Here is a 14870-nt window from a genome sequence, read left to right on the forward strand (position 1 = left end):
TGAAATATATATATATATATATATATATATATATATGTGTAAGTATATTGTAATAAAAGAAGGCCTGTCAGTGTTAAACCATTAACACATCTTATTAGTTTCTACCCCAACTACCCCGTCCAACGAATTACTAATGTTTACAAGAAAGTAAAAAAAAGTTTCCTCTGTCCAGTTTATGCATTCTTTATTCCAGGGCCCCATGTTGGCTTTATCTCTATGCCGTCACATCAGTGTCAAATGTCGATGGCGCAAAAAATACCAGGTAAAAAAATTAACCTGTGTTTTAACCTTTTGCGTGTGTAAATGAATTTCTCGTGAGCACAAATGTGTGCAAGCAAAAAAAAAAAAAGGGAATCAATCGTGTGCAGGCTGAAGAAAATGTTGCTCTCCAGCTTCATTTTATTCCTTTAGGGTGCTTTTTTTCCTCTCGCGCTGAATGAATTACCTGCAGTGGCAGTTCGTGCTCGGCTGAGTGCTTTGGTGCTTTCGACAGTCTAAAGAGTCTAAAAGCGGAGAGAGTGCGCATTTCTAGCGCAGAAAAACGGGACAAAGGGTCTAAAAGCGGAGAGGGTGCACATTTCTAGCGCAGAAAAACGGGCCAAAGAGTCTGAAAGCGGAGAGTGTGCACATTTGTAGCGCAGAAAAACGGGGCAAAGAGTCTAAAAGCGGAGAGAGTGTGCATTTCTAGAGCACGAAAACGGGCCAAAGAGTCTAAAAGCGGAGACAGTGCGCATTTCTAGAGCAGAAAAACGGACCAATTAGTCTAAAAGTGGAAAGAGTGTGCATTTCTAGCGCAGAAAAACGGGCCAAAGAGTCTAAAAGCGGAGAGAGTGCGCATTTCTAGAGCAGAAAAACGGGCCAAAGAGTCTAAAAGCGGAGAGAGTGTGCATTTCTAGAACAGAAAAACGGGCCAAAGAGTCTAAAAGCGGAGAGAGTGCGCATTTCTAGAGCAGAAAAACGGGTCAAAGAGTCTAAAAGCGGAGAGAGTGCGCATTTCTAGAGCAGAAAAACGGACCAATTAGTCTAAAAGCGGAAAGAGTGTGCATTTCTAGCGCAGAAAAACGGGCCAAAGAGTCTAAAAGAGGAGAGGGTAAAAGTTGCCGTAATTAAAGAGTTTAACATTAAGAGACATCATGAAATTAAACATCAATTTGAAAAATCTTAGTTTACACAACACTGTCAAAGATAAAGATAGTAAGTCAAGTAAAATGGTGTGTAAATGAAAGTAATCAGGAAAATGTATTATTCAAAGGGGTATATTTCATTATTTGTTTTATTACAGAGTCTGTGGCCCGTGACTTCAAATATATTTCTCCTTCTGGCCCCCAACATAAAATGTTTGGACACCCCTGTTATAAAAAGTCTTGTATTACTTTTATTTTTTATTTATGATTTCATCAGTTTTTCTTTTTTAAGGGAACCTCCCTCCTTGTCACTCTGGTCCTCAGAGCTGAAAGTTATTTAGTGTTGGAGCTCTCAGACCCTTCCCATGTCCATTGATTGTTTAATCAGCTGGATCGGGGTCTGATTGTGAGGGTGGGCTCTGTGTGTGTGTGTGTGTGTGCTGAAGGATGTGATCAGTATGAGGGATGAGCGCAGTGTGTGTGGAGATAACGGCTGAATCAAACTCCGCTCAGCAGAAATAATAAAATAAAGGGGCTGCAGGCAGGACCGCCATTAACACTCACTCTGAGATAAGATTTGAATCATGGGCCGCTCGCTGTGTGTGTGTAAGTGTGTGTGTGTGTCCTTGTGGAAGCTCCTCAGTGTTTTTCTGCAGTTTTCTAATTGTCTGTGGTCTATAGGGCCCCGGCGGGAGCCGTTCACACACTCCATCAGAAATGTATTAACCTCTTACACTCTGGGGGTCCGAGCGCTGACCCCCTCTTCAGTTCCTTACTCTCCTCACAGCAGAACGTTCTCCATATCCTCCTTATCCTCCGTACAAGGAGCTGGTGTTCTAATACTGGAACCCACTGCACTGCAGAACCTTCAAGAACTCAGGATAGATTAAGTCATCAAAAAACTAATAGCAATCCATAGTTGGTTTTTTTTTAAATAAGCCATTCTAGAGAAATACATACCTATTAGGGGTGTCACAATATTGATATTTTATCGAAATCGATCGAAATTATGTCATGGTCTTGAGCATCGAAGTAAAAAGCTCAGTTTGTTAAGGCTCTTATTGTTCTATTATTTTGTACATGACTGTTTCTACATTTTTATTATTTGTTTTGTTATGTTGCACATTGCTGTTTTAATAGTGCACACTGCTGCTACCAAAAAAAAGCCACTAGATGGCATTACATATATATCTTAATTAAATTATTTAAATTTGACCATTAGTGCCTAATGTGGTGTATTACAGATCACTTGTATCACTTTGCATCACTTATATCAAGCCCACCTTTTGAAATAAGATATTGTAAATTTGATTAATCAAACCAATGACTGACCATAGACTAATCTAAAACTGGCATAGGCCTCTCTGCTGTAAAAAAAAGAAAAAAAAGAAAATCGAGAATCGAATCGAATCGTGACCCTAAAATCGGAAATAAAATCGAATTGAGGATTTAGAGAATCGTGACACCCCTAATACCTATAATTGTTTTTACCTGCTTTGAACACTGTGGCTTATATAAAACTGCGGTTAATATATGTTTGCTTATGTTTTAAGAATAACAAGTTTCAAAAGTGTTTTACTCACCCAAATAAACTGTTTTTAGAAGAGATAAGTAAATCCATGTGAACCAACGCATGCTCTTCTGCTCTAACTGTAACACTAGAGCGTTAATAACAGCAGGTTATAAATGTAGATAACTGATGATAATCACAGCAGCCCTGTAACTGATCATGAGCGGAAAATGCTCCTTTCCCTTCAAGCTTCTTAAACTGGCAGCCCAAGTAATTAATCTACCATTTTACTTTTAATATCACTACTTTACTCTCGGGACATTTCCTGGTTGGCTACTGTATTTTATTTATTTATTTTTTTATTTTTTTTTGACCAACCATGTAATAATTTTCTCCCAATTTAGCTTGGCCAATCGTCCCACCCATTCAGCTGCTACTCATCACTAGTGATGCAACAACACAAGGAGGGTGAAAAATAATAGCACATGCCTCTTCTGATACATCTGAAATCAGACTCCGCCTCTTTTTAAACCACTCGGCGCCCCTGTATATTGCCTAATTATTTAGTTAAAAGTGTGGCTTATATTGGGCTTCGAGAGGTCCAGCAGGCTAAGCGCAGCCACTATGATCAGGAGATTGCCAGTTCGAATCCTGTTTATGCAGTTTGTCATCGGCTACCGGAGCCCTGAGGGAGCACAATTGGCCTTGCTCTCTCTCTCTTGGAGGGTACAGTAGATGGCACTGTTTCGTCTTGTCACTCCTAGGGTGATGTTGATCAGCACAAGGTTGCATCTGTGAGCTGATGTATAAGAACAAAGAGTTGCTGCTGCGTTTTCCTCCGAGTGTTAGCGCTGTGATGCTACTCGGCAATGCTACAGCATCAGCAGCAGTTCATAAAGAGGCGGAGTCTGACTTCACATGCATTGGCATTGTAAGAACGCTATATAAATAAAATGTTTTAAAAATGTAATTCTAGGTTTTATGAGAGAAATTTAACTGTATAGTGGATACTTATTACTTATTAATAATAAGTAATAATGGGGGTGGAACAAGTATAGGGAGGTATAAGAAGGTGATGTGAATTACGGGGGTTGGAGTAAGGTCTGATAGTGGATGCCGATTGATGACACGTTCTATGTCTATTAAAGTCTATTAAATTAGATTGCATTTTAATACAGTGTCACATGTGTATCAGAAATACATCCAGAGGGCTGATATTACCAGTGCAGTGTAGTGCAGTGGGTGATAATGATCGTGACTGGCGGTGTCTGGCTAGAATTGTCCATTTGAACATTGAATCTTTCAATGAATTTACATTGATATTAATAGTGAATATTGAATTATACCTATTATTTATAATACACAGTGTAGTGAATACTAAATAAAAGTGAAATTTAACTGTAGATTCGACATTTTTGAAGTTTTTGAAAAAGTTTTTTTTTACACATACACACTCCCTGTTTCACTACACACACACACACACACACACACACACACTTACTTTCCAGTCTCTGTGTGTGTGTGTGTGTGTGTGTGTGTATAGGTCAGATGTCATAGTAATCTTGTGGTCAGTGGAGGATTAACCCTTTCCCTGCTGCAGGTCAGTGTTATTAGATTGAGTGTTAGGCTTCTATCAGCTCTAATCACTCACACTGCAGCTCATCAATCCCCCAGTATTAATCACCAGTGACCTTAACCACCCCAGCGGCCCCCCAGTATGACCATCAGACCATCAGACCACTAGACCACCAAGCCAGCAGATGATCTGCTGCTTCTTCTTAACCCCAGGCAGAGCTTTCTGATTCCTGTGGTGCAGTTTCTATCTTTCTTTCTTTCTGTGTGTGTGTGTGTGTGTGTGTGTGTAGTCACTGATAGATTGTCAGTGTATCAGTACAGAGCAGTGTCTGAGTTTCTGGGAGCTGCTGATTTCCTCTGGCTGGCTGCTGTTTGGGAATGCTAATGATGGTGCAACACACACACACACACCTACACACACACACACACACACACACTCACACAGACACCTTTGTGTGTGGCTATCTGCCAGATAGATCGACATTTGACCTTCTAGTAATGGCTGATGGTGTTTTGATTTGATGAATGGTGTGTATGTGTGTGTGTGTGTGTGTGTGTTTGTGTGTTAAATAGTTGATAAATGGAGCAGGATGATGCTCTTTCTGTTCTTTAGAAGTGTATTTTAAGTGTTAATGGTGGAGGCATGCAGCCCTGTATACTGGACTAAAGTAATGGGACACCTTTCCATTCATTGTTTACTCTAAAAATAAAGAATTTTAAAAAATTGTTTATGCTGCTTTTATCGGAGTAACTTTCTCTAATGTCCAGAGAAAGGTCCTACGAGATATTGGAGCATTTCTCTTTTGAGGTTTTGATTGGATTCAATGTTAAATGGTCCTAGTTAGTAAAGTCAGGATGTTCAATAATGATCACCACCCTCATCACCTCATCCCCAACTCCACAACTCATTACTCATCCCAGAAGTAATGGATGGAGTTCCATCATTCCAGAGAACACAGTTCTTCCACTGCTCCACTGGGGGTCAATACTGGGGGTATTTATACCTCTCTAGCCCATGCCTGGTGTTAGATATGATACCAGTGGATAGACAGAAAATCTTGGTTTTAATCACAGTTTTCATGAATCTTGGCATTATGTTCTCCTCCACCAGTCCTACACACTACTTTTGAATAACTTTATGCCTGCACTCCTGGTGCTAAAAAATTCAAGCAGTTCAGCTTGGGTTGATGGCTTGCGATCATACATTTTCCTCTTGATTATATTCAAGAGGTTTTTAATTTGGTAAAATCAAAGATACTCATCAATTTTAAGTGGTTTCTATTTTTGTTTTTCTCTCAGCACTGTATGTACGGGGACAATTAAACTGAAACACCTGTCGTAATTTTAGTGTGGGAGGTTTCATGGCTAAATTGGAACAGCCTGGTGGCCAGTCCTTATTAATTGCATATTATTGCACCAGTAAGAGCAGAGCGTGAAGGTTCAATTAGCAGGGTAAGAGCACAGTTCTGCTCAAAATATTGAAATTCACACAACATTATGGGTGACATACCAGAGTTCAAAAGAGGACAAATTGTTGGTGCACGTCTTTCTGGCGCATCTGTGACCAAGACAGCAAGTCTTTGTGATGTATCAAGAGGCACGGTAACCAGGGTAATGTTAGCATACCACCAAGAAGGACCAACCACATCCAACAGGATTAACTGTGGACGCTGTAAGAGGAAGCTGTCTGAAAGGGATGTTCGGGTGCTAACCCGGATTGTATCCAAAAAACATAAAACCACGGCTGATCAAATCACGACAGAATTCAATGTGCACCTCAACTCTCCTGTTTCCACCAGAACTGTCCGTCACCACAATAAATTATTGTGGTCTAACACCAGGTGTTTCAGTTTCATTGTCCAACTCTTGTATATAGAGTGAGAGATTTTCCTCTGTGTGTGTCGTGCCTGTGTTTCTCCCTTTTCTTTGGTTGGAGGTGTTTCAAGTCCAAATCCGATCTTTCATCAGATTCATTAGGGCCACTGAATTAAAGCAGATAATGGCTGTGGTGGTGCTGAGGTAGGGTACTGTGGTGGAGGTGAGATGGAGGTGAAGCTGCGGAAGCTACTAAACTCTTTTTTTTTTTCCTCGTTCTTTGAATCACTCCGTCACACCGCTGTCCTTCATTCCACGCTATACTTTTGTTCATACCGTCGCTTTGTGAGACATGATCTCTTCTCTCTCTCTCTCTCTATCTCTCTCTCTCTCTCTCTCTCTCTCTCTCTCCCTCCCTCTCTCTCTCTCTCTCTCTGTAGTGTGGAGCAGTGATTGGTATGTAGAGTGGGTGTAGATGTGTTTGCTATTTTTAAACCTCTCACAGTGGAAGACTTTTGTTAAAATGTGCCGTTTGCAGTTTCACACCGTTAAAGGAATATTTCAGCGATTTCCAGCCTCAGCTCTATCTGCTGGATCTGAGACGTACACTGGGTTATCATGTACAATAACAGCCATGTGCTTCCTGAGCTCAGATAATAACACAAAACCATCTGTACTGACTCTAAACACAGCTGTGTGCAGATGCTGAAGAATATTAATGTAGATTTTATAAGAACTGGTTTTCACACCTGCCATTAACATGCGTTTTTTTTTTCCTTCTGATTTTCCTCATGCCCATGAAGGTAGGCATTCCCCTACTACCCTATAAAAAGGCTAATAGAGGCTACCTTTGGGTAGGTTACCTCTTGTTAGACATGCCTGTATGATAGGGCTGCACGATATTTGAAAAATTGCAAATTGCAGATATTCTTTTTTTGATGATATATAGCGCGATATTAAACAATGCAAGGGCTCATGACATCACCAGCCCCGCCCCCACCCGTGCGCTGTCTCGCGTCCGGACCGATCAAGAGCTGAGTCAGGGCCGAGCTCCACTCAAAACCCGAGGAAAACAGCAAGACAAAAATAATCAGCCCTTTAATCAGGCATTTAAATGGCTTTTTAAAAGGTGAATAAAATAGTTTTTTCTGGAATTGAAAGTGTGAATTCAGCTGTAATTAGAAATATCTGTGCTGCAAGATATGCACTGAGATGCACTGCTTTTGACACCAACCATGTGGAGGGAGACCATGCGGTTACCTCGTGTTCACTCCTGCCCCACCCTCCTCCCATTCCCCTTCCCCCTCACGCTTCTCAGGCAGCAGCAGCCTGTCACTCACACAGACACATAGACGGCGCTGTGTATCTACTTCTTGTGTCAAGAATTAAAACATTGAAACATGACATGTTGGATTTAATTGCCTTAAGTGACGTCTCATGTCCTGTAATGTGACAATTGCACATGCGCACATCATGTTGACGATGCTTAAATGATATATCGTGCAGCTCTACTTTCTGCTTTCTGCTGGAGGAGGCGGGGCCATTGCCTTGCAGTTTTTTTTTTTGGACGGACTCCTCAGCCAAAAGCTCAAATGCTAATGGCTAACGGTTTGATTGAATTGAATGCGTCCTTAAACTATACAATCAATAGTATAGTAGGAATTCGAATAACATTGTTTAGCTTTTCTACATTAAAATGTCAGCTTCAGAATCATGTTGATGCTCTACTGAGTGGATTAATGGCCTCTTCTTCTTTTACTGCGGTATGTATCTCTGGTGAAGCTGTAGTAGACCAATTCTTTTTTCCAGAATTGTTTAACACTGTGTAACTTGAGTCATAAGTTAACCTGAGTGTAAAATCCTTTAACGTTTCTCTACTACTTTAGTCCACATGCTTCTCTCAGATGCTGCTTCTGGATCTCTCAGCTTGTCCAGAAATGCAAGTGTAAAGCTGACCACAAGGAGTTCTTAAGTGAATAATATATGTTTAATATGCCGTGGAGTAAAAGTGAGTTACACTCAACCAACAGTAGGGGGAGCCATGGAGCAAAAAATACAGTTCCTCATATAATACTGATTTAATAGCTGGACAGTCTGAACAGTGAATAGGGGTTCGGGTTTGTGGTTTCTGCCTTCTGTCAGTCTGTATTTGTTTTCTGTTTTGTGTGTGTATGTTGTGTGTATGTTGTGTGTATGATGATGTGTGTGTGTGTGTGATGTGTTTGGTATGTGAGTGTGTGAGAGATTTGTCTGTCTGTTTGTGCTGGATAACCAGAAGCGATGCCGACCCGCTGCTCCACAACCTCCACATAACCTCACCTAGGGGAATTTCTCACCACACACGCGCACTTATATACACACACTAATACACACACACACACACACACACACACACGCACGCACACACAGGCTCTTACACTCAGGGTTTTGCTTACGCTGCTCTCTCTCTCTCTCTCTCTCTCTCTCTCACACACACACACACACACACACACACACTCTGCCTGTTCATTTTCATTGTGTCACCTCTCATCATGTCTGTATCTCAGACTGCCGCCCTAAACACCTGCTGTTTCAGAGCGGAGAGTAGAAGTGAACGAGATTCTGAACCTAAATTAATGCTATAAAAATAATCATAGGGTTGGAGGAATTGGGAGGAATGCATTTGCATGTGTTTATGTGTTTATTTTAAAATGTTTTCAAAGCTGTCAAAGATATGCAGATAAATATGCAAAATGCTGCATCATTTTAAGGGTTAATATAATTCATGAATATGACACTAATACATGGAATATAACATCAGTTCTGTATAATAGTACTGTTTAGTAATTTGCTGTTAATTCAGGAAAATGCAACACTGATTCCGACACTGAAAAAACAATTGTGACCTGGAATATTGGCAAGCACTGCTTCAGAAATACTGCACTGATTGAAAAGTACCACACTGAGGAATATGTCACTGATTCTGAATTGTAGCACTGATACAGAAATATGACACTGATTCAAGAATGGGGCAGTGATTCTATAATATGGCACAGATTCAGACAAATAGCCCTAATTTTGAAATATGCCACTGATTCAGAAATGAGTACTGCTTCTGTAATGTTTAACTCCTTATAGAATGTGACCCTAATTCAGTAGCATGGCACTGATTTTGAAATATGATAATATGGTTTTGATTCAGAAATTTTAGTGATTCCAGAATACAGCACTCATTCAGAAATATGGCACTTATTTTGGAAAATGATTTCTGAATATGCCATTGATTCAGGTATTTATACTAATATACTTGCTGTATTCTGGAATATGGCACTTATTCTGAATCGTTGCCTCAATTCAAGTAGATGGCATTGTTTCAGATATGTAGCACTTATTCTGTAATATGATCCTTATTCTGGATGATTGACCTAATTCAGGAGTATGGCACTGATTCTGGAATATGCCATCAATACAGGAATTTGGCACTGATTTTGCAATGTATGACTTATTCTGGATTATGGCACTGATTTAGAAACATAGCACTTATTCTCGATAATAGCCCTGATTTTGGAATATGACAGTGATTTTAGAAATGTAGCACTGATTCTGAAATAGGCCATCAATACAGGAATTTGCCACTGATTTTGTAATGCATCACTTATTCTGAAAGATAGCACTGATTAAGAAACATAGCACTGATTCTGGATAATGGCACTGATTTAGAAATGTAGCACTGATTCTGTAATAAGGCACTTATTTTGCATGATTGCCCAAATTCAGGAAGATGGCACTGATTCTGGAATATGCCATTAATACAGGAATTTGCCACTGATTTTGTAATGCATCACTTATTCTGGAATATGGCACTGATTCAGATATGCAGCACTGATTCTGGAATATGGCACTGATTCAGATATATGGCACTGCTTCTGGAATATGGCACTGATTCAGATATATGGCACTGCTTCTGGAATATGGCACTGATTCAGATATATGGCACTGATTCTGGAATATGGCACTGATTTAGATATGTAGCACTGATTCTGGAACATGGCACTGATTTAGATATGTAGCACTGATTCTGGAATATGGCACTGATTCTGGAATATGCCATTAATACAGGAATTTGCCACTGATTTTGTAATGCATCACTTATTCTGGAATATGGCACTGATTCAGATATGCAGCACTGATTCTGGAATATGGCACCGATTCAGATATATGGCACTGCTTCTGGAATATGGCACTGATTCAGATATATGGCACTGATTCTGGAATATGGCACTGATTCAGATATATGGCACTGATTCTGGAATATGGCACTGATTTAGATATGTAGCACTGATTCTGGAACATGGCACTGATTTAGATATGTAGCACTGATTCTGGAATATGGCACTGATTTAGATATGTAGCACTGATTCTGGAACATGGCACTGATTTAGATATGTAGCACTGATTCTAAAACATGGCACTGATTTAGATATGTAGCACTGATTCTAGAACATGGCACTGATTCTAGAACATGGCACTGATTTAGATATGTAGCACTGATTCTAGAACATGGCACTGATTCTAGAACATGGCACTGATTTAGATATGTAGCACTGATTCTGGAACATGGCACTGATTCTAGAACATGGCACTGATTCTAGAACATGGCACTGATTTAGATATGTAGCACTGATTCTGGAACATGGCACTGATTCTAGAACATGGCACTGATTCTAGAACATGGCACTGATTCTAAAACATGGCACTGATTTAGATATGTAGCACTGATTCTGGAACATGGCACTGATTCTAGAACATGGCACTGATTCTAGAACATGGCACTGATTCTAAAACATGGCGCTGATTTAGATATGTAGCACTGATTCTAGAACATGGCACTGATTTAGATATGTAGCACTGATTCTGGAACATGGCACTGATTCTAGAACATGGCACTGATTCTAGAACATGGCACTGATTCTAAAACATGGCACTGATTTAGATGTGTAGCACTGATTCTGTAATAAGGTGCTTATTCCAGATCAGTACCCTAATTCAGAAAGATGGCACTGATTCTGTAATATGCCACTGATTCAGAAATGTAGCACTGATTCTGGATAATGTCCCTGATTCAGGAGATAACACGGATTCAGGAACATGTCTCTAATTCATTAACTTTGTACTGATTAAAAAAATTGTTCCACATTCTGTAGAGTTGGACACTTTTCCAAGTTTAGGTAAATCAGACATTTCATCATTCCCACAGACTGTGCTCCATGCTTCACGTTGCTTGTGTTGTAATGGAACGGCGGTGCAGTGCTCTGTTTTCCGGCTGTGCCGAGGACGTGTTCAGGAGTGTTTTCTGTGACTCCGCCGCGCAGTCGGAAAAAATATTCTGAATCTTTGTGTTTGTGCTCGGTTGCTTCCCCCAGGTTCTTTTCTCCTTCGTCTTTTTCATTTTTATGGCTCCTTTGTCGTCTCCTTCACATCATTACTCTTTTCATCCCTCCGCTTTGTCCTCATTTCCCTTTTTCTTCTCGTCCTTCTGTCTTCACTGCTTTTTCCACCCCTCCTCCTCCTCCTCCTCCTCCATCTCTCTCTTTTTCTCAGTGCAGTGCTCAGTGTCTCTTTAGAGAGTGTGTTTTTTCGCTCCTCTCTAACCTTGGTTCAAAGCTCAGTCCCAGTTTAAGGTCAGCAGAGTTTCTCTCCGTTCTTCACCGACTCGCTTTTTACTCGTGGCTCTCGCCGTTAGAAGCCCTGGACACTTAGTCCGTCTCCAGCTTCTTCTCATCTCTCTCCGCTGTGTAGACCTGACCCTCGTCTCTTTCACCTCTGGATGGGATCCTCCTGCTCCTGAACCTGCATCTCCTAAAAGCAGTGGCCTGCACTCTTTCCTTGACCCTGTCCTTCTCTTGTTGCTTCAGACGGACACTAAATCGGTTAGTGTAGTGGATAACAACACTGCCCTTGGCAGGGCAGACTTTCTGACTTGGTGAAGAAAACACCACTCTACCCCAGTGACTGTAGAAATATGAATTTTGTGGTTCAATTATTTTCTGTGTTATTGAAATAAAGCCAAAAAAATCACAGTACCGGACCTCAGCTCTGTTTACTGCTGAGATGAACCAGAACTACAAGGGACCAGTTTAATCCTCAAGCTGCTATAAAAGTGATCACAACACCAGTGACCATTTATAGTGCTTTATACACTATTTTAACTAAAAATTAAGCCAAAAATGCCAATCCAAGTCCAAGCATCTAAAACCACAAACTGAAGCTACTTCCCAGTTTAACCCCCTGGGCTGCTGCGAGAGTGTTAGCACACATCGAACAAAAATGTTTTTAAATAATTCTGTACTGACTCAAGAATTATGTGCTGATTCAGCAATAGTGTACTTATTTACGAATAGTGTACTGATTTCAAAAATAATGTACTAATTCAGGAATTCTGTACCGATTCGGGACTACTTACTGATTCAACAATAGTGAACTGATTCAGAAATTCTGTACTGATTCAGGAATATGTTACTGATTCAGGAATAATGTACTGATTTAGGAATAATGTACTGATTTAGGAATAATGTACTAATTTAGGAATGCTGTACTGATTCAGGAATACTGTATTGATTCAGGAATAATGTACTGATTTAGGAATAATGTACTAATTTAGGAATGCTGTACTGATTCAGGAATACTGTATTGATTCAGGAATAATGTACTGATTTAGGAATAATGTACTAATTTAGGAATGCTGTACTGATTCAGGAATACTGTATTGATTCAGGAATAATGTACTGATTTAGGAATAATGTACTAATTTAGGAATGCTGTACTGATTTGGGAATACTGTATTGATTCAGGAATAATGTACTGATTTAGGAATAATGTACTAATTTAGGAATGCTGTACTGATTTGGGAATACTGTATTGATTCAGAAATTCTGTTCTGATTCAGGAATACTGTACTGATTCAGAAATACTGTACTGATTCAGGAATGCTGCACTGATTAAGGAATAGTCTGCTGATTCAGAAATATGTTATTGATTCAGGAATAGTCTACTGATTCAGGAATATGTTACTGATTCAGGAATAATGTACTAATTTACGATTGCTGTACTGATTTAGGAATAGTGTGCTGATTCAGGAATAATGTACTAATTCAGGAATGCTGCACTGATTCAGAAATTATGCACTGATTCAGGAATTCTGTACTGATTCAGGAGTACTGTAATGATTCAGAAATACTGTAATGATTCAGGAATACTGTACTGATTCAGAAGTAATGTAATGGTTCAGATATACTGTACTGATTCAGAAATAGTGTACTGATTCAGGAATAATGTACTGATTCAGAAATAATGTATTGATTCAGATATGCTGTACTGATTCAGAAATACTGTACTGATTCAGAAATAATGTACTGATTCAGAAATAATTTATTGATTCAGAAATAATGTATTGATTCAGATATGCTGTAATGATTCAGAAATACTGTACTGATTCAAAAATACTGTACTGATTCAGATATACTGTACTGAATCAGAAATGCTGTACTGATTTAGAAATGCTGTACTGTATAATATTATTCAATTTCTGAAATATGTAGCTTTAATTTGTCACAGACTCTGAATTATATTACTGATTCTGGAATTAGCAACATGTTACTTATTTATAAATGTATCACTGATTGAGAAATACCAAATTTCAGGAAATATTCCATTTCAGGAATATATGGCTCTGATTCTGGAAAGAAGAACTGACTCCATGCCCTGACCCCAAAAGATGGGCAGATGTTAAATAACGTATTTGAGAACTTGACTCTAGTATAATTACACACTAAGCTCCATCCTGGTCTTTATTTGAACCACGCCCACCCCGTTCCCATTGTAATCAATCACGAACTGGACTCTCCAGTAATTAAACTGGTGCTAAAGTCCTGCATTCCATTAAAACCTCGGCCTTGTCCTAAATCTCTTTTCACTCGTGTGTCATTGAGCAGGTCAGCTGCACTGGTTTGACCCTCAAATCAGCATCTCCGGTCAGACCGAGGGGGATTAAGCCGTCGGCGGGAACCGCGGCAGCGGTGTGGACGAGCCCGCTGCATCTAATCTGCTCATGTCAGACACGGAGAGCATCGATTAACCAGCCGAACGCCCGCAGACTCTTTACCAGGAAATATCGGACTGCTCTCAGACCGTCAGACATCGCTTTAGCTCCCGGCACTGCAGCACTTTAATATACTACATCTAAACCCTTCAGAAACCCCTTCATTCAAAACGCCTTATATTTATTTTAGAGACAGTATAAACCCAAAGTATAAACCCAAATATTTATTTCATTTATTAATAAAGCGGCAAGAAAAAGTATCTCAACCTTTTTGAATTTCATTGTTTTTTTGTTTTTTTTTGTTTGTTTTTTGCATGATTTAGACATAAAATGTGATCTGATCCTCATCCAAGTCAAGGGTATTGACAAATGAATATATGATTTTATATTGTGTTGTTGAAAAACATTTTAAGCCCATTTAAACGCCTGATTAATTTCCAGATTTTTTTTTTTTTTTTTTCCTTGAGCTTTAAGTGATTGGCTGGCTCTAAAGCGCTGACTCAGCTCTCGGTCTGTCCGGATCTCGGACAGCGTCTGTTTTATTTAGTATTGTGATATACAGCTCTGGACAAAAAATAAGAGACCACTTAAAAATGATGAGTTTCTTTGATTTTACCAAAATAAAAACCTCTGGAATATAATCAAGAGGAAGATGGATGATCACAAGCCATCAAACCAAACTGAACTGCTTGAATGATCTAAAAATAAAGTTATTCAAAAGCAGTGTGTAAGACTGGTGGAGGAGAACATGATGCAAAGATGCATGAAA

The 14870-nt window shown here is 39.6% G+C and overlaps 1 protein-coding gene across 1 annotated transcript in view; it reads left to right on the forward strand.

The window, feature by feature from the left end:
- The window catches only part of itfg1 (integrin alpha FG-GAP repeat containing 1), a 215490-nt gene that overhangs the window by 102034 nt on the left and 98586 nt on the right, over positions 1-14870 (forward strand). The window lies entirely within an intron of this gene.

This window comes from Astyanax mexicanus, chromosome 23, assembly GCF_023375975.1.
Source record: "Astyanax mexicanus isolate ESR-SI-001 chromosome 23, AstMex3_surface, whole genome shotgun sequence".
Classification (NCBI taxonomy): Eukaryota; Metazoa; Chordata; class Actinopteri; order Characiformes; family Acestrorhamphidae; genus Astyanax; species Astyanax mexicanus.